Below are 19,545 nucleotides of genomic sequence, written 5' to 3'. Positions count from 1 at the left end.
GGTTAAGCATCTGCCTTAGGCTCAGGTCATGACCCTGGAGTCCCAGGATCCAGCCCCCTAGGTGGACTCCTTGCTCAGCAGGGAGTCTGCTTCCCCCTCTCCTTCTGTCCATTCTCTCTCCCTCTGCCCCTGCCCCTGCTCCTGCTCTCTCTCTCTCTCAAATAAATAAAATCATTAAGAAATACACAAACTTATAAAAAAATGGTTCTCTCTTCTCTTTCCAAATTACACATTGGCACATCATACATTTCTCATTATAACAACTTCCTTTTTTAGAAAAACTTGTTTTATATCATCCTTCAAACTCTGATCTACCGAGTACCCAATATATGGTCTTTTTTACCATGAAATCTTATAATAGATTATTCTCAATACAGTTCAGAGATCCTTAAATGTTGTTTAATTTAATGTTAATCTTGGACACTAAAATTTAGTTTTTCTTTTTCTTTTTTTGTCTTTCCTTTCATTTTCTGTCAGTAGGATCTGCATTTGAATACGGGATCAATCATTTTATTCAATATGTGACTTTGAGATAAGTAACTTATTTTAGTCACACTGTGTCAAGCTTCCTTGTTATAAAATGTTGGTAAAGATAGAAAAAAGTTACTACCATTGTTGAGAAGACTAAAACAGATAATCCAGATAAGGGGAGTTGGAAAACAGTATTAGCTTCTACTATTATCATTTTCATGGTATTATTTTCATTAATGTTATCAATCTAGAAATGATTATATTCCTACTGAATTCTTGATAGGTTCTAGCCCATTCTACACAGGGCTGATCTAAACTTTCTCCCTGTCCCTCAAACTATCTCCTCATGATGGACAGGTTTGAGTAGAAGGCTTTACGTCCCATGTCACTGAAAATGGTGTGTTCATCACACAGAAGTCCATAAATATCCTCTCACAAACTGTTATTCATAAATATATCTGTAGGCATCATCACTTTATTGTTACCCATTTTTCAAAGAGTTATCCTAAAGCTTGATTTTATAACCATTTGGTAAAGCAGTTTTTACTTTGTGGCTATTTTGGACCCAAGATAAGTTTTAAGCCTTCCCAATGTGCAGCTTCTCCCACTCAAGTTCTCAAAGATGGGAAACATAACAGCAACTAACTAATTAAAAAATATTTAGTCACAATTTATGGTAACTAAAAGTATGCGTTTTTAAAATTGAAATAAATAATTTAATATATTAGTTGGTAATAAAGTGAGGCACTTATTAACAAACAATCTTTGGAGTAATACTGTTTTTAGACAATGATTTTCGTATCCATTGGTGATTCTTGCCAGAAAATGTGATTCATGATGATGATTGTAGGAGGATTTTTGTATTTCCTCAATTTCTCTTACATGTGTTGGTGGTCAGTCCCAGAGCTGCTTAATTTAATGCCTTGATGACATTGTCAAACACCCAGCTGTTCTGTTTTTCTGTCATGCTCAGGGTGTATGTTTTAGTCTCTAGGTAAATGCACATTGTGGTCACAAAATGACAGTCCCATGCCTCACATTCAAACACTGTCCAGAGGAACATGAAACAGTTAACTTGACTCTTCCTTACGTGTTTTTTTTTTTTTTCAGGAGCCAGCAGCCACTTCACAAAATCCTCCTAATAGTATTTCCTTCAAATCTCATTGGCTAAATAGGGTCAAGTGACCTCTAACCAATTACTGGCAAAGTGATAAGGATGATTGCATTTGGGGAAATATGACGCACACTCCATGGCTGGCAATTGGATCTGTACTACATTCCCAGGTCTGTTTAGAAGAAAGGACATAAGTGAACAAAATTGGAATTGTACAAGGGAGCTGGAACTCTGACAGGAAGGCCATGTTCAACAAATCACTATGCTGGCTGAAGAACATGAGGACTCTCTTCTTCAACATTGTCTTTCTGTTGCATGAAAAAACATAGCATGTCCTGCTGTATATGCTAGGATATCCATACATACAGGAAGGAAATGATGCTCATACCTCTCAGTATTTATAATGCTTTTGAATATGTGCTTCTTTCAAGACCCATGCCAAACTCATTTCCTCTTTCTTCACTTCTTTTCTTAGAGACATGGCTTCCAACATTGACCATAATGAGATCATTTGCTCCATATGTGTGAATTATTTAATAGACCCAGTCACTATAGGTGACTTTACAACCAACATTGTTTTGGAGACACGGGTATTCCTTGCCAGGCAGGCAAGACCTTACCACTTACTGAGCTCTATAGAAAAGATGTGTGAGATGCACAGGAAAACAAAGAACTTCTGTGAGGTTAGAAAGGATCTGCTCTGTTTGCTCTGCTGTAAATCTAAGGAGCATGTGGCCCATAGACATTGTTCCATTGATTGGACTGCTGAGGAATACCGGGTAAGCAATGGCTGAGAGACAAGTTTGAATCTGGAGGATCTGATATTTGAGAGATTTGAGAGATTATCAGGAAGCAAAAGTAATTTTTATTCATCCATGCATCATATAGAACAGATATTAACTGACATTATGTGCCAGACACTTGGGTCAGCTATTGCAAAAAAGATAGTCTCAATCCTATAGCACTTACATTTTCACAGTTAAAATCTTACAACTCAAGTCGATGGTGATGATGTTGATCACAGTTGGAACTATGACAATTCAGCGTAAGACCAAGGTGAACAAATCTGTTATTTTTAGGAATGGTTACTGTCCACTATGACCACCATTGCAAGAAGCCTAATCTAACAGAGTCTACTTAGAAACACTATCTCTTTGCTAACATAATAGGATACTAGGAGATAATAACTAGCAACAGGACAATTAAAAGCTGAGACAATTTCCATTTAATGAATATGGTTTGGTGACATTAAGTTTGAGGGCCAGTTTCCTCCATAGTGAGACAACGTTTCCAACTGTAGGTTTACTCCGTGGTTATAAAAGTCCTCCATATTTGACATTGGGCTTAACAATAAAATGCGCTGGCACTTTGCCCTCTTTAGTAATCATTTATCTTGCATTCCCTGCCCCTCTTCATGTTAGGATATGACCGTTTCAATAACAGCTTTTCTGATGCTCACATTCTTGGTTCTTTTGTAGCAAAAGCTCCTGAAACAAATAAGATCTCTGTGGGAAAAGATGCAAGAAAAACCAGAGAAATAAAAAAAAGAGAGACCAGCAAAATCAGAACATGGGAGGTAAGCAAGGGATTCTGTTTTCTTCAGCACCAGCCTTGAATACAGTGATCATACTTGAGATAAAATGTTCATAGTCTTCAATGAGTGGGCAACCAATAGCAAATCTAATCATCTATAAGGAAGTATGCCAATTTGTTATGATTTCTTCCTAAAATCAAAACAACCAGCTGATGGATGTTATTTCTGGTAAGATAATATCAAACCAACAGGTATTGAAGAATAACTATCATCAAGGGAGACAATAATTAGTAGATGAGGTAAACGTAGGTTTTCTTAGAAGTAAAGAAATTATTGAATGTGTAGAGGATATTTTTTGATTATTTTGGTGATTGGACAATATGAAGTAACAAACTCATGGGGATATCAAGCAGGTAAATACACTCAAGTTCAAACCTAATAACTAGAGCAATCCTAAAGTTAGTTGAAATCCTATAAAATTCATATTGGTCAACACATGTATTATAAGAGATGAAATGTTGAGAGATGTGGCTAGTAATGTAGCATTGGTTATTTCAAAGTGTGACCTAAATGAATGACTGAGGAATGTGGATCTATCACTTCTGGATTAAAAAATATGGATTGAACACCACTAATGAGAGGTGAAACAAAAGTTTAGCTACATTTTTGAAGAAGTAAAGATTTCCTGATAGAAACATAGAAACAGAGTATTAAAGAACCTTGTCACCACTAATAAAGGAATCAAAATTGGGCTGTGTGAATAACAAGATGATATAACAAAACTATTTTCATTAAAGGTGATATCCTTAAGGGCATAACTTACAATATTTTTTCCTTGAAATATCCAGTACCTACAGTGTCTCAGTAACTGTTCTAAGCCAACCTAGAAATAGACAACAGCAACAGATTTCCTTGCACTCAAGGAGCTCAGGAGGTAGTTGGGCAAGGTATTTAACTAGTCAAAATATAAAACTTAGAGTATGAATCACCATGCTAAGTGATTTTGAGAAAAATACAGTAGGAAAGTAAATAAGGAAAGTAGCTTTGACAAACTGAATTTCAATATGGTGATCAGAAAAGCCTTACTCTGAGGATTACATTTTAGGCAGACATCTGCATGAGGTCAGAAATTAAGGCATGTGGCTATTTGGGGAAATACCTTTTTAGGAAGAGTAATTAAACACATCTCAAACTGAACTTATTATTTTCCCCCACGCCTGCCTTTGTTTCTCCATTGTGAAGACAATAAAGGAAAATAAATGAGAGTAGAGACATTTGAAGTCAGATCTAAAAATCAAGCATGACCTGTTTATGAGAAGTACAGTTGAAGTAAGCATGCTAAGTGGCTGGACTGCATTTAAGATGAACTAAAGGAGGAGGAAAGAAGATGGCGGAGGAGTAGGGACCTTTTTTCAGCTGGTACCCTGAATGGAGATGGATATCTACCAGATCATCCTGAACACCCACTAAATCAGCTCGAGATGTAGGAAGATACATCAGGTTCTCTATAAACGAACATCTCCGGGGCTGAGTATTGAGGTACAAAGTGGGGAGCTGTGAATCTGTGCACAGATATCAGAAGATAAAAAGAAAGGGGAGGGAGCTGTGGCACTCTGGCGCCAGGAAGCAGTAGCCTCCTGCATTGGGGAGCGGGCTGGACTTGCGGACTGGCACCCGGGAGAAAGCAGACTGAGACCGGGAGCCCGGCAATGCGTGTGCGCGACCAGACTGAAAACCGGAGCTCCCGAGTGCGTGCGAACCACACTGAAACAGGGAGCTGGGGAGCGCATGTGGGAACCGGTGTTGGAAGCACAAAGGACAGAGACGTGCCAGCCCTGGGAGCGAGGGCTCGGAGAGTGGCTGTGGGGCGCACAACCCGCGACAATGTAGGGTTTTTAGCAGCACGTACAGAAGCAGAGTTAAAGTGGCCAGGAGAGCTCAGTGGAGAGCTGACTGCCTCTGTTCTGAGACAGAGGCTAGGATACAGCCACTGCTGCTCTGACTCTCAGAAGAGTCACAGAAAACCGCCAGGGAAAGCAGCCAGAGGACAAAAGCCCAGAAATACCGGTTCACATTGTGCCCATCCCCACGCCCCCTCGCAGGGGACCGGGCAACTCTACCCAAACAGGGTTGCCTGAGTATCAGCGTGGCAGTCCCCTCCTCCCCAGAAGGCAGGCTGAAAAGTCAAAAAGCCCACATACCTAAGGACCCTATAAAACAAGTGCACACTGCCTGGGTCCTGGTCAATAATTAGGGCTCTGTGCATCCCCGCAACCTCTCCTCATCAGAATGACCAGGAGGAGGAATCCCCAGAAAAGAAAGGAGACAGAGACTGTGGCCTGTGCCACAGAACTGAGGGATATGGATATAACCAAATTGTCAGAAATGGAGTTCAGAGTAACAATGGTCAAGATGATGTGTAGGCTTGAAAAAAATATTAATGAAAATATTAACGAGAATATAGAATCTCTAAGGGCAAAAATGAGAGCGAATCTGGCAGAAATTAAAAATGCTATGAATCAAATGCAGTCTAAACTGGATGCTCTGATGGCCAGGGTAAATGAGGCAGAAGAATTAGTGAATTGGAAGATGGGATGATAGAAAGAAGGAAAAAATGGGAACTTGGCTCCAAAAAATCCAATCTCAAAAATGTAGATTATGGAAGATCACGGCCTCAATGAAACATTCCAATGTCAGAATCATCAGCATCCCCAAGGGGGTGGAGAAAGAGAGAGGTCTAGATGAGATATTTGAACAAATTATAGCCGAAAACTTCCCTAATCTAGCGAGGGAAACAAGCATTCGTGTCCAGGAGGCAGAGAGGACCCCTCCCAAAATCAGTGAGAACACACCTACACCACTTCACATAATAGTGAAATTCACAAATATTAGATCCAAGGATACAATCTTGAAAGCAACCAGGGGGAGGAGAATCCTCACATACAGAGGGAGGAACGTCAGAATAACGTCAGACCTGTCTACACAGACCTGGCAAGCCAGGAAAACTTGGCAAGGCATATTCAGAGCACTAAGTGAGAAGAACATGCAGCCAAGGATCCTTTATCCGGCAAGGCTGCCATTCAGAGTGGATGTTAGAGACAAGGACCTTCCAAGACAGGCAGAAACCGAAAGAATATGTGACCACCACGCCAACCCTACAAGAAATATTAAGGGGGTTCTATAAAAGACCCCAAGAGTGACACAGAACAGAAATTTACAATCTATACAAAGACTTCACAGACAACATGACATCATTAAAATCATATCTCTCAATAATCACTCTCAATGTGTATGTCCTAAATGCTCCCATAAAATGCCACAGGGTTGCAGGTGGGATTAACAAGACATGACCCATCCATATGCTGTCTACAAGAGACTCATTTTGAACCTAAAGATACATCCAGACTGAAAGTGAAGGGATGGAGAACCATTTTTCATGCCAACAGACCTCAAAGGAAAACTGGGGTAGCAATTCTCCTATAAGACAAATTAGATTTTAGGCTAAAGACTGTAGTTAGAGATACAGAAGACCATATCATTCTCAAAGGGTCTAACCAACAAGAGGATCAAACTATAAATATCTGTGCCCCCAATATGGGAGCAGCCAACTACATAAGCCAAGTGTTAACCAAAATAAAGAGACATACAGATAATAATAAGTCAACAGTAGGGGACCTCAAAACTCTGCTCTCAGCAATAGACAGATCACCTAAGCAGAAAAGCAACAAAGAAACAAGAGCTTTGAATGACATCCTGGACCAGATGGACCTCATAGATACATACAGAACACTATACCCCAGAACAACAGTATACTCATTCTTTTCCAATGCACATGGAACTTTCTCCAGAATAGACCATATACTGGGTCACAAGACAGGTCTCAACCGATACCCAAAGACAGAGATTATTCCCTTCATATTCTTGGACCACAATGCTTTATTAAAAACTATTATCAACGACTATATGCCAATAAATTAAACAACCTGGAAGAAATGGGTGCCTTCCTGGAAAACTATAAACTACAAAGTCTGAAACTTGAAGAAATTGGTTATCTAAACAGATCGATTAATCATGAAAAGATTGAAGCAGTGATCAAAAACCTCCCCAAAAACAAGAGTCCAGGGCCCGACGGATTCCCCCAGGAATTCTAGAGAACATTCAAAGAAGAAAAAATACCTATTCTCCTGAAGCTGTTTCAAAAAATAGAAATGAAGGAAAACTACCAAACTCATTCTATGAGGCCAGTATTACCTTGATCCCCAACCCAGGCAAAGAGCCCAACAAAAAGGAAAATTACAGACTGATATTCCAGGTGAATAAGGATGCCAAAATTCTCAACGAGATCTTAGGTAATAGGATCCAACAGTACATTAAAATGATTATGCATCACGACCAAGTGGGATTCATCCCTGGGGTGCAAGTGTGGTTCAACATTTGCAAATCTATCAGTGTGATACATCATATCAACAAGAAAAGAGTCAAGAACCACATGACCCTCTCGATTGAGGCAGAGAAAGCATTAGACAAAATACAGCATCCTTTCCTGATTAAAACACTTCACAGTGTAGGGATAGAGGGCACATTCCTCCATTTCATAAAAACCATCTATGAAAAGCCTACAGCAAATATCATTCTCAATGGGGAAAAGCTGGAAGCCTTTCCCTTAAGATCAGGAACACGATAAGGATGCCCACTCTCGCCATTATTCTTCGACATAATACTAGAAGTCCTTGCAACAGCAATCAGACAACAAAAAGGGATAGAAAGTATCCAAATCAGCAAAGAAGAAGTTAAACTCTCTCTTCGCAGATGACATGATACTCTATATGGAAAACCCAAAATACCCCCCCCCCCAAATTACTAGAACTCATAGAACAATTCAGGAATGTGGCGGGATACAAAATCAATGCTCAGAAATCAGTTGCATTTCTATACACAAGCAATGAGACTGAAGAAAGAGAAATTAGGGAATCGATTCCATTTACAATAGCACCAAAAATCATACAATATCTCAGAACTAACTTAATCAGAGCGGTAAAGTACCCATATTCTAGAAACTAGAGACGACTCTTGAAAGACATTGAAGAAGGCACAAAAAGATGGAGAAACAGTCCATGCTCATGGATCGGAAGATAAAGATAGTTAAAATGTCTATGCTGCCCAGAGCAATCTCTACTTTCAATGCCATCCTGATCAAAATACCAGTGAAATTTTTCAAAGACCTGGAACAAACAGCCCTTAACTTTGTGTGGAACCAGAAAAGGCCCCGAATCACCAAGGAAATGTTGAAAAGGAAAAACAAAGCTGGGGGCATCATGTTGTCTGATTGCAAACTATACTACAAGGCTATGATCACAAAGACAGCATGGTACTGGCACAAAAACAGACACATAGACCAATGGAACAGAACAGAGACCCCAGAAATGGACCCTCGGCTCTGTGGGCAACTAATCTTTGACAAAGCAGGAAAAAACATCCAGTGTAAAAAAAAAGACAGTCTCTTCAATAAATGGTGCTGGGAACATTGGACAGCTATATGCAAAAGAATGAAACCTGACCATTCCCTCACACCATACACAAAGATAAACTCCAAATGGATGAAAGACCTCGATGTGAGACAGGAATGCATCAAAATCATAGAGGAGAACATAGGCTGTAACCTCTTTGACATTGGCCACAGGAACTTCTTTCATGACATGTCTCAAAGGCAGGAGAAACAAAATGAACTTGTGGCACTGCATCAAGATAAAAAGCTTCTGCACAGCCAAGGAACCAGTAAAAAAATCTAAGAGGCAACCCACAGAATGGCAGAAGGTATTTGCAAATGACACTACAGATAAAAGACTAGTATCCAGGATCTATAAAGAACTTCACAAACTCAATACACGAGAAAAAATTAATCAAATCAAAAAATGGGCAGATGTGAACAGATACTTTTCCAATGAAGTCATACAAATGGCTAACAGACACACGAAAAAATGTTCAAAATCATTAGGCATCAGGGAAATTCAAATCAAAACCGCCTTGAAAAAAAAAAACCGCCTTGAGATACCACCTTATGCCAGTTAGAACGGCAAAAATTGGCAAGGCAAGAAACAACAAACGTTGGAGAGGATATGGAGAAAGGGGAACCCTCTTACACTGTTGGTGGGAATTCAATTTGGTACAGCCCCTTTGGAAAACAGTGTGGAGGTCCCTCAAAAAGTTAAAAATAGAGCTACCTTATGACCCAGGAAATGCATTATTGGTTATTTACCCCAAAGATACGGGCATAGTGAAGAGAAGGGCCATATGCACCCCAGTGTTCACAGCAGCATTGTGCACAATAGCTAAATTGTGGAAGGAGGTGAGAGGCCTTTCAACAGATGACTGGATTAAGAAGATGTGGTCCGTATATACAATGGAATATTACTCAACCATCAGAAAGAACTATTACCCAACATTTGCAGCAACATGGACGGGGCTGGAGAAGATTATGCTAAGTGAAATAAGTAAGGCAGAGAAAGTCAATTATATGGTTTCACTCATTTGTGGAACATAAGGAATAGCAGGGAGATCGGTAGGAGAAGGAAAGGAAGAATGAAGGGTGGGTAAACAGAAGGGGGAATGAACCACGAGAAACTATGGACACTGGGAAACAAACTGGGGGCTTCAGAGGGGAGGGCGGTGAGGGATTGGGGTAGGCCAGTGATGGGTATTAAGGAGGGCACATATTGCATGGAGCAATGGGTGTTATACTCAATCAAGGAATCATGGAAAACTACATCAAAAACTAATGATGTACTGTATGGTGACTAACACAACATAATAAAAAATTTAAAATAAAAGATGAACTAAAAGCTCGGAAGGAGCTGAGATGCCTTTCATTAGACGACTGGATTAAGAAGTTGTGGTCCATATATACAATGCAATATTACTCAGCTATCAAAAAAGAACGATTTCTCAACATTTGCTGCAACATGGACGGCACTGGAGGAGATAATGCTAAGGGAAATAAGTCAAGCAGAGAAAGACAATTATCATACGGTTTCTCTCATCTATGGAACATAAGAACTAGGAAGATCGGTAGGGGAAGAAAGGGATAAAGAAAGGGGGGGTAATCAGAATGGGGAATGAAGCATGAGAGACTATGGACCCTGAGAAACAAACTGAGGGCTTCAGAGGGGAGGGAGGTGGGGGAATGGGATAGGCTGGTGACGGGTGGTGGGGAGGGCACGTATTGCATGGTGCACTGGGTGTTATATGCAACTAATGAATCATCGAACTTTACATAAAAAACCAGAGATGTACTGTATGGTGACTAACATAATATAATAAAAATATTTTAAAAAATTCAAAATATAAAAAATAAATAAAAATATTTGCATTACAAAAAAAAAAGAGTGAGAAATTTTTATCTATATAAAACGTTTTTTCTTACTGACCAATCTCATCTGAGGTCAATTTGTTTTGACTCTTCAAGCAGAGATCATTATTCTCACAGCATAAACAAATATTAGTTGGAAACTACTTAAATATTCCACATTAAGAAAAAATGAAAATCTAATTAATGTAAAAATAAATAAATAAATAAATAAATAAATAAATAAATAAATAAATAAGTACTGAAATGTAGTAAGACTGGTGTAATGAGGAGAATGATCCAAGTGGGGCCCACAGCACACAGATAAGTAGCTGCAATTTTACTGAAGGTTTATCTAAGATATGATAAGAAGTTGAACCATATTGAATAAAATTAAAAGCTTCTGAAGTAGTTTAAGCAAGGAAGAGATATTATCACAATTCTTTTTTTGGCAAATTCATTCAGATTGCAGTTGAGGGAGAATACTGATTGGAAGACTTCAAAATGAAAGTCAAGGAAGCAAGTAGGAGAGAATTGAGATGAGGAATAACTGATCAGGAATAACTGACCACACATCATGGGAAGTGGAAGGATTCAAGGGATAGTCCTTAGGGTAGAGAAATGTCAGAAAATATGATTTGTTTGAGTGTAGAATGTTAAAGGGGTGAGACAGGTTTTGATTCACATTGGAACATCACCTAGGTTAGAAATGGAGGTGACATGGATGGTTTGGTCTAAGATAATGTTAGTTTGAGAAATGTGACCCTTCCAGTTCCTGTGAAATATCCTAATAAACTATGCAGTAGGCAGTTGGATGTATGAGGTTGGAGCCCATGTGAAAGATGTGCCTCAAGAGGGTCATTTCCAATTGTTAGGGTATTCTAGGCATTGGAGCCGAGGGATCTCACACAGGAGTTTTTAGAAAGAAAAGAATAAAGTTTTCACATAGAAAGATAACTTGAGGAATGCCTATATTGGTAAGTCCAGCTGGGAAAGAGGAGCTGGAAAAAGTAAATTGTTAGAGAGAAACCAAGAGACAGTGATTTGTTTGAAGCCCAGGGTATGCAGGTTTTATAGAAGGAAGGGAGGATGACATAAAGAACTTAGTGACATGCATGTAAAAAACCATGTGGATTCAGCAAAGAAGGTTCTTGGTTAAAAGGAGAATGAAAAGGAGAATTCACTGATTTCATGAAAGACTGAGAGTTCCATAAATGAGTCTAGTGAATGTTTACCTGTGATCCAGAAATATATTTTGTTGGAGGTAAAAAAGACAGCACAAAAATCAAGACATTGGGTCAATCGAGTATGTTTTGTTATAATTTCAAAACCATGTGAGTGAATAAACGATGTTTACCAGTTGGGGGGAAAGTAGGGTAAGATAAAGTGAAAAGAGATCAGAAGGGGGAATTAATACTAGAAGGTGGCTGTCTGCTGATCAATGTCTCTGAGGACAGCTAATGTCTCTGAATGTCAGCTAAGAAAGGGGGAATATAACCTTGGGCAGGAAGAGTTAAGCTGTACTCATACACACAAGGTTCTTGTCTGCATGCAGTTTGTGGATGTGGAAGGAAAAATTTTAGGAATTATTATTTGTTATTATTTTCTCAAAGCAGAGTCAGTCTGTAGCTAAAGTATCTGGGCATAAAAGAGACTAAATGGATTTAGTAATGAAGGTTCTTAGCATATCATGCAAGACAATTATTGAAACACAAGTACCTTTTATTTATGCAAATGTAAATATTTGGGGGAAGGAGTTAGAGCCAAGGTTTTGGCTTCTAGTGTAATAAAATTACCAGATGAGTAGAAAAAAGGGTGGGGGTAGAAACACGTCCCTAAATTTGTTTTCAAGGAATATACCAAGTTGCTAAATGTTGGAAGACAAATAGATGATAAGACATGGATAAAACCAGCCTGGCTGTATGGATCTAACTAATCCTCTCCCTTCAGGGTTATGTGACCTGTGGAGGGAGATGATCCGGGCTATCAGAAGGTGTATCACTTGCTTTACGAGGAAGAGAGAGACGTTATTTAGAGCGAATAGAAAAGGAGAGCAAAGAGATTTTTCAACAACTCAGAGAAAGTGAGGACAGCATGGCCCTCACGGGAAAACTCCTTAGACGAATGTATGAGGACCTCAAGAAAATGTGCCGTAAACCAGGCATGGAGCTGCTCTGGGTAAAGACTGAGAAATGGAGAGTCACGGTGCTGCCTGGATCGTGTCCATATTCTCTTTGCCCTCCCTCAGGACTGTGCAATGATGCTTTCTGATACTGTGGTAAGGGTGTCACCTGTCACAGTGATGCTGATGACCAGGCTAAAATCTGTAAAAGTCTGTGAAAAAGCAAGCAAAAAAACTTCCAGAGAATACCTCCTTCTCAAATTCTAATATATATTCAATTACTGACCAACCACGACCAGGAAACTTGTTGAAGATGTATGGATTTGTATGGAGACCCAGTAGAAATGAAAAATTTGGGAATCTATACAATTAATTTTCCCTTTCTGTTTTCATATACATGATACAATCTGCTGGAATTGGGGTTTACCCACCCTTAGGGATAAGTAATGAAGTTTCTACTGTGAATCTTGTGGTGTATACTAAAACTTTCTCTGTGTTACTCTTTATAGCATTTTAAGACACATTAAAAAGATAAGTTTGCCTCTATACTAAAGGTTTGAGAATTGTTTAATAGTTTCAGACTGTTGATGTTGAAATAGGAGCATAATTTGTTATGATAATAAAACGTATTTCATAACATCTATTTTTCTACGTCTCCAAAGATAGAAAAGGGTTTGTTGTTTTTGTGTCAGGTGGGGTTGGACAGGGGTCTGTGGAGGCCTGTTCAGTTGCCAGGATTCTGTGCATGACTTGCATGAAGACAAATGCCATTCTTGATTTTAATTCTTAGAAATGTAAGAACACATTAAGGATATGGCCTGAAACCATGAGAGGGTTCTGTGGCAGAAATAGGTATTTCCACGAAGCATAAAGTGGGAGGAGGGAGAGAAGAGGCATGGGGGAGGATAATCTAGGGTTTGGGGCTCCCACACGTAGCATGTGACCTGAGCTGAAATCAAGAGTAGGTCACTTAACCAACTGAGCCATCCAGGTGCTCCAAACTTTCTACTTCTAAAAAAAAATGTGAATTTTTCTTTCAGTTTATTTTACCTTGGCATATTTTGGTAAAAAATACTTAAATATGAGGCAAAATGATCACTCTTTAGGAGTTATTATTATTAGGAGGTATTATTATTTTCTGAGAAGATGAGCTGGCTACTTCTCTTACTGTGAATTGCTAATGACCTCCAATTTCAAATGTTTCAGAGGAAAAAAAAAACAGAGTTTAGCGATATCCCTCTTCTTCATATATATTAAGAAAATTCATGGGGCGCCTGGGTGGCACAGCGGTTAAGCATCTGCCTTCGGCTCAGGGCGTGATCCCGGCATTATGGGATCGAGCCCCACATCAGGCTCTTCCGCTATGAGCCTGCTTCTTCCTCTCCCACTCCCCCTGCTTGTGTTCCCTCTCTTGCTGGCTGTCTCTATCTCTGTCAAATAAATAAATAAAATCTTTAAAAAAAAAAAGAAAATTCATAAATTTCTTCTATTTTTGTATGGTTAAAGATTTGCCCATTAGGAAGACAGTCCAGTAGACCTTGGCCTACAGTGGATTTCTAGAGCTATCTCATTGCCCTGGCCCTCATTTCCAGGGATAAGCTAGAAACCCAGACACTATTATATAGTGTCTATCAGGACTCAACACTGTATGTTAACATGATTGTTTCCTTCCTCCTGCAGTGCCCCCCCCTTTTGAAAATGAAATAACCACCTGTCATATCTCCCTGTGTGAAGATCTGAGACATTTCCTCTTCAGTCCTGATCATCCTGATGTTGTCTCTAATACAACAAGATCTAAATATTTTCTCACCTGGCGAGCCCAGACATTTGCTTGTGGTCAACTTTACTGGGAGGTGGATGTGGGGAACTGTTGGAACTGAGTCCTTGGATTTTGTGATGATTCTTGGGCAATGAGGAATGATATGGTGCTTGACTTGGAAGGAATTTTTCTCCTTTTTTGTATCAAAGAAGACAATCAATGCAGTCTCTTTACCTCCTCCCCGCTGTTGCCTCAGTATGTGGAAAGGCCTCTGGGCCATGTGGAGGTGTTCCTGGATTATGAGTGTGGTGTAGTGACCTTTGTGCATGTGGCCAATAGCGCCCTCATTTGCAGTTTCCTCTCCTGTTCCTTCTCTTGCCCTCTCCAACCTTTTCTCTGCTCTACACCCTCATAATGAGGGATATGTTAGAATCTGACCCCAAGTGTCAGGAAGGCCTTATCCAAGGTATCTCGGGGAAATGCCTGCTTGATTTTCTTTCCCTTCCTCCTTTATCAAACACAGTGATTACTTTTAAAAGGTTGGTAGTTGTGTCTACATTTGTTTCCATTTTCTTTAAATAAAAACAACCTCTCTTAGAAAACAATGATCTTTATTCTATGTCTTGTGTTTTCACTTGCTTTTTAAGGTAACTGGAGGCAAAGAATATCTGAGTGGGTTTCTCAGCTAACCGGACTTAAGCAGGAGCACAGGTTTCTTCTCACTGACGGACTTGGAATTCTCTTCTCTCTGCTCTGCATCTGCTTAGGCATGTTTCTTTACCACGGCTCGGTTTTAAAATCTCTTCTTTGTGGAACAGTTTTTAAAGCCTCTGGGCTAATTGAGGTCTCCTGATTATGTGGACTCAGAAGACCTTATAGTCTTTGTAAAGTCCACAAGCTAATATTGTCCTTCTCCTCTAGTTTACCTATTATAGGAGAAGAAGGATATGCCAGCCTTATGTACAGATATATTTCAAGTAGGTGGCATAGAGGTTAAGATATAATCGACATTCAATAAGTGTTTGCGTAAGTTCATAGATGTTACAAGATAACAAATAAGGACATGCTCTACCACTGTTAAAAAGCATACCAAATGCAACCAAAATTAAATGGAGTATTATTTTAAAAAGATGTGCATTAGACTCCTTTCAAAATTTATAGGCTCAGGAAATTATAACAGAGACACAAAAGAGATACTTATCTAAACAGAATGACATCAATATAGATAATAATTCTACATCTGGGAATTTTCAGTAATTTTAATGAAGGTACCTGTGGTCAGAGATAGCTTAAATTTTCATGTACCAGACTGGACAGTGAAAGTTTTTGCTATAGAAAATAATGAATACTCAAGAGACAAATTACATTTAAAATGGTTCTAAAGTTAATCAATCTTAAAAGTTTCAAAGAGATGGTACATTAAAATATTATAACAGCAAGTATACTTATACTACATTTCTTTTTTTATCAAGAATCATATACATAATGCTAAATATTCTTGTATTTATTTCACTTACTGGAAGGTCTGGCATACAATAAATACAAACAGAGTTTCAAATGTGGCTCAGGGATTTGTAGAAGTCTGGTAATGTCTCCTTTAGTGAGAGGATACCTACAAAAGTCTGAGAATGTCTGAGCCAACACCTAGGAGTTTAATGGCAGACGAGTTGCATGATGGATTGCTTAACAGAAGCAATATGAACATATAATTCTGTGGTACTAATGTTTTAATGACATCATACACTTAATCATCCTTATATTTTATTTAGTTTAATTGTATATTAGAATAAAAATTGAGATGAACAAATACAACAATAAGGGAGAGTAGCAAACTTTCACTGCAGAAATATAAATAAAAACAGCAAAGTTGAAGTGAAGTTTAAGTAATTTGTGTTTCATTTCCTTCCACTGTAGAAGATCAGTATCATACAATGTGTTTTTGAGCATGAATTACTTTATGACATACCCTTAAAAAGAATTGACATTAATTCTTAATATTTAACAATAATTCATGAAAATACTAGTGAGAATATGTCATAAAAAACAACTAGCATTTGTAGAAAGCATGCCATGTGTAGGCAGTGAATGGTGGGAGTTTAAATTAATTAGTCTTTCAGTCCTCACAATAATTATAAGCAGAATAGAAAGACAAATAATTTATATTCTCCAGATAAGGATAATAAGGAAAGAGTTAAGAAATGAATTTAATTTGCCATATACTTAACTCTGTAAAATTACACTGTGTTGAAAGCATCTTTCAACCAGTTTCTTCTTTCATTAAGATAGAAGTGTTTGCAAATAAATGTGTGGAAGCACTTGGGAAGTGCCATATACTTTGTGAAACTACAGTGGTAGAAAGCGTCTGTCAACTAGCACCTTCTGTCATTAAGATAGAAGTGTTTGGGATAGGAGTTAAGATGGTAGAGGAATAGGGTGACCCTAAGCTTGCCTCCTCCCTTGAATACAGCTAGGTAATTATCAAATCATTCTAAACACCCAATAAATTGATCACAGGACTGAGAGAGCAAAGCTGCATTTCTACAAGCAGAAACCATGACCACCCTGTGGAAGATAGGAACCGGGGAGAGTTGATTTGGGGGAGAAAAGAGCCACCGGCATTGCAGGGGGAGAGAGGCCTGACCTCGGAGAGAGGAGGGGGAGAGAGAGAGAGGGCGAAAAGAGTGAAAACATGTGCAGGGGATTGCCTAGGTAATACTTTTCCCCAAAACCATTTACTGGGGAAAAGGAGAGGGTTTAAATATCACAATTTTTTAAAATAAATAGTGAGGCACAGAGTTTGAAGTTTCCGAGGTCAGTGCCATTGCCAGGGTCATGCGTGGCAAGCTGAGTGGTGCTCCAGCAAGGAAGGAGGGCAGAGTCCCGGGAGCAGGCAGTGTGGTATGAGGATCCTCTGGGTTGCATGGGGAGAGAAGCAGTTCCCCTGCTTGGAGTGTATTTGGTAGAGGTCATACAGCCTCTCAGTGGGCAAAAGACCCAGTGGGTACCATTGAGCAGCCTCACAGACCAGCATAGGAACAAAGACAGGGTAGTAAACATTAGCGCTGGCTTTGTGCTATGATTTACTATAAACTCTGAACCATTGTGCCATCTCGTGACTGTTTTCTGAGACAAGCCATCACTGGCCACGGTGCTGCAGACCCTCCCCCAGAGGATCATCATGGGGTTGTGCCACCAGGGTCTCTGAAGTTTAGAGTTTTGAAACACAGCCATACCTGAGATAAAACACAGAAGTGCTCATTTATGGAACATAAGAAGTAGGAAGATCAGTAGGAGAAGAAGGGGAAGAAGAAAGGAGGGAGTAAACAGAAGGGGGAATGAACCATGAGAGACTATGGACTCTGGGAAACAAACTGAGGGCTTCAGAGGGGAGGGGGGTGGGGGAATGGGATAGGCTGGTGATGGGTAGTAAGGAGGGCACGTATTGCATGGTGCACTGCATGTTATACGCAAGTAATGAATCATGGAACGTTACATCAAAAACTAGGGATGTACTGTATGGTGACTAACATAATATAATAACAATAAAAAACAAAAACAAAAACACAGGAGTGCTGTACTGCCTGGCAAGCAGACAGCATAGACACAGACAGTGTGAAGGCGGGGATCTGACAGAAGCTGGGGACACAGGAGGGGTGATTGCTCAACTGTGAGGGCTTTCTGTAGAGTGGCAGGCACCATCTCCTGGCTCCAGAGACAAGAGAGCAGAGTGGACCAAGCCATTTTTACAGCCGGCCCACCGGGACTGACCAACCTCAGTGAGCTGAACACCGCCACCAGGCGGAGACCAGAGCTGCTACACCAACCTCTGCCCCCCCTGCATCCTGGAGGTGCATTTGCACCGGGGGAAGTTGGCCTGAGAATCAGCACAAAAGGCCTTTCCCCCAGGAGACCAGTACAAACCGCTCAACATGTGCCAAGTGTACTGATCATAGAGTGCTCCAAAGCTTCAGCTCTAGGGGAAATAGGACCAAGCTTACTTTTTATCTTTTAATTTTTATTTTTATATATATATATATTGTATAATACAATATAAAATACTATTTTTATATATGTATTAACTTTTATTTTTTGGATCTAGCTTCTTTTAACAAGCAGACCAAAACACACCTAGGATCTAGGTTTGTTTGTTTTTTTTCTGGACAATATAACAAGATGGGAATTTGCCCCACAAAAAAAGAAGAAGTAGAAATAATGGTCAAGGACTTATTCAATAGAGATATAAGTAAGATATCTGAATTAGATTTTAAAACAACAATTATAAGAATCCTATCTGGGCTTTGAAAAGCATAGAAGACACTAGAGAATCCCTTACTGCAGAAATAAAGAAACTAAAATCTAGTCAGGCTGAAATTAAAAATGCTATAACTGAGATGCAAACCCAATTGGATGCCATAACAATGAGGATAGATGAAGCAAAGGAGTAAATCAGTGACATAGAAAATAAAATTATGGAAAACAATGAAGCTGAAAAGAAGAGGGAAAGAAAGGTATTGGATCACAGAGGTAGACTTAGGGAACTCAGCAACTTCTTAAAACATAATAACATTCATATCATAGGAGTCCCAGAAGATGAAGAGAGAGAAAAGGGGGTAGAAGGTTTATTTGAACAAATTATGGGAGAAAACTTCCCCAATCTGGGGAAGGACAGAGACATTGGAATCCAAAAAGCACAGAGAACTCCTATTAAATTCAACAAAAGCCAGCCATTGCCAAGACATATCATAGTCAAATTCACAAGATACACAGACAAGGAAAGAATCCTGAAAGTGGCAAGGGGGAAAAAAAAGGTCCTTATCCTACATGAAAAGACAGATCAGATTTGCCACAGATATGCCCACAGAAATCTGGCAGGCCAGAAGAGAATGGCAGGATATATTCAATGTGCTGAATGGGAAAAATATGCAGCAAAGCATACTTTATCCAGCAAGGCTGTCATTCAGAATAGAAAAAGAGAGAAAGAGACTCACAGAAAAACAAAATAATAAAGGTGCTCATGACCATTAAACCAGCCCTGCAAGAAATATTAAAGGGGACTCTCTGAGTCCAAAAAAAAGATCAAAAGCAGCAAAGACTAGAAAGGAACAGAGAACATCACCAGAAACACCAACTTCACTGATAACACAGTGGCACTAAATTCATATCTTTCAATAATCACTCTGAATATAAATGGACTAAATACTCC

General features: G+C 39.3%; 1 pseudogene; it reads left to right on the top strand.

The window, feature by feature from the left end:
* The first annotated feature begins 663 nt into the window (after window positions 1–663).
* LOC123800075 (tripartite motif-containing protein 51-like) lies at window positions 664–16,083 on the top strand (annotated as a pseudogene).
* The last annotated feature ends 3,462 nt before the right edge of the window (window positions 16,084–19,545 follow it).

The sequence above is a fragment of the Ursus americanus genome, unplaced genomic scaffold (genome assembly GCF_024610735.1).
Source record: "Ursus americanus isolate L20-20 unplaced genomic scaffold, mUrsAme1.1.p SCAF_198, whole genome shotgun sequence".
Classification (NCBI taxonomy): Eukaryota; Metazoa; Chordata; class Mammalia; order Carnivora; family Ursidae; genus Ursus; species Ursus americanus.
Note: the sequence above shows the minus strand (reverse complement) of the source record. Positions and strands in the feature narration are given on the sequence as shown.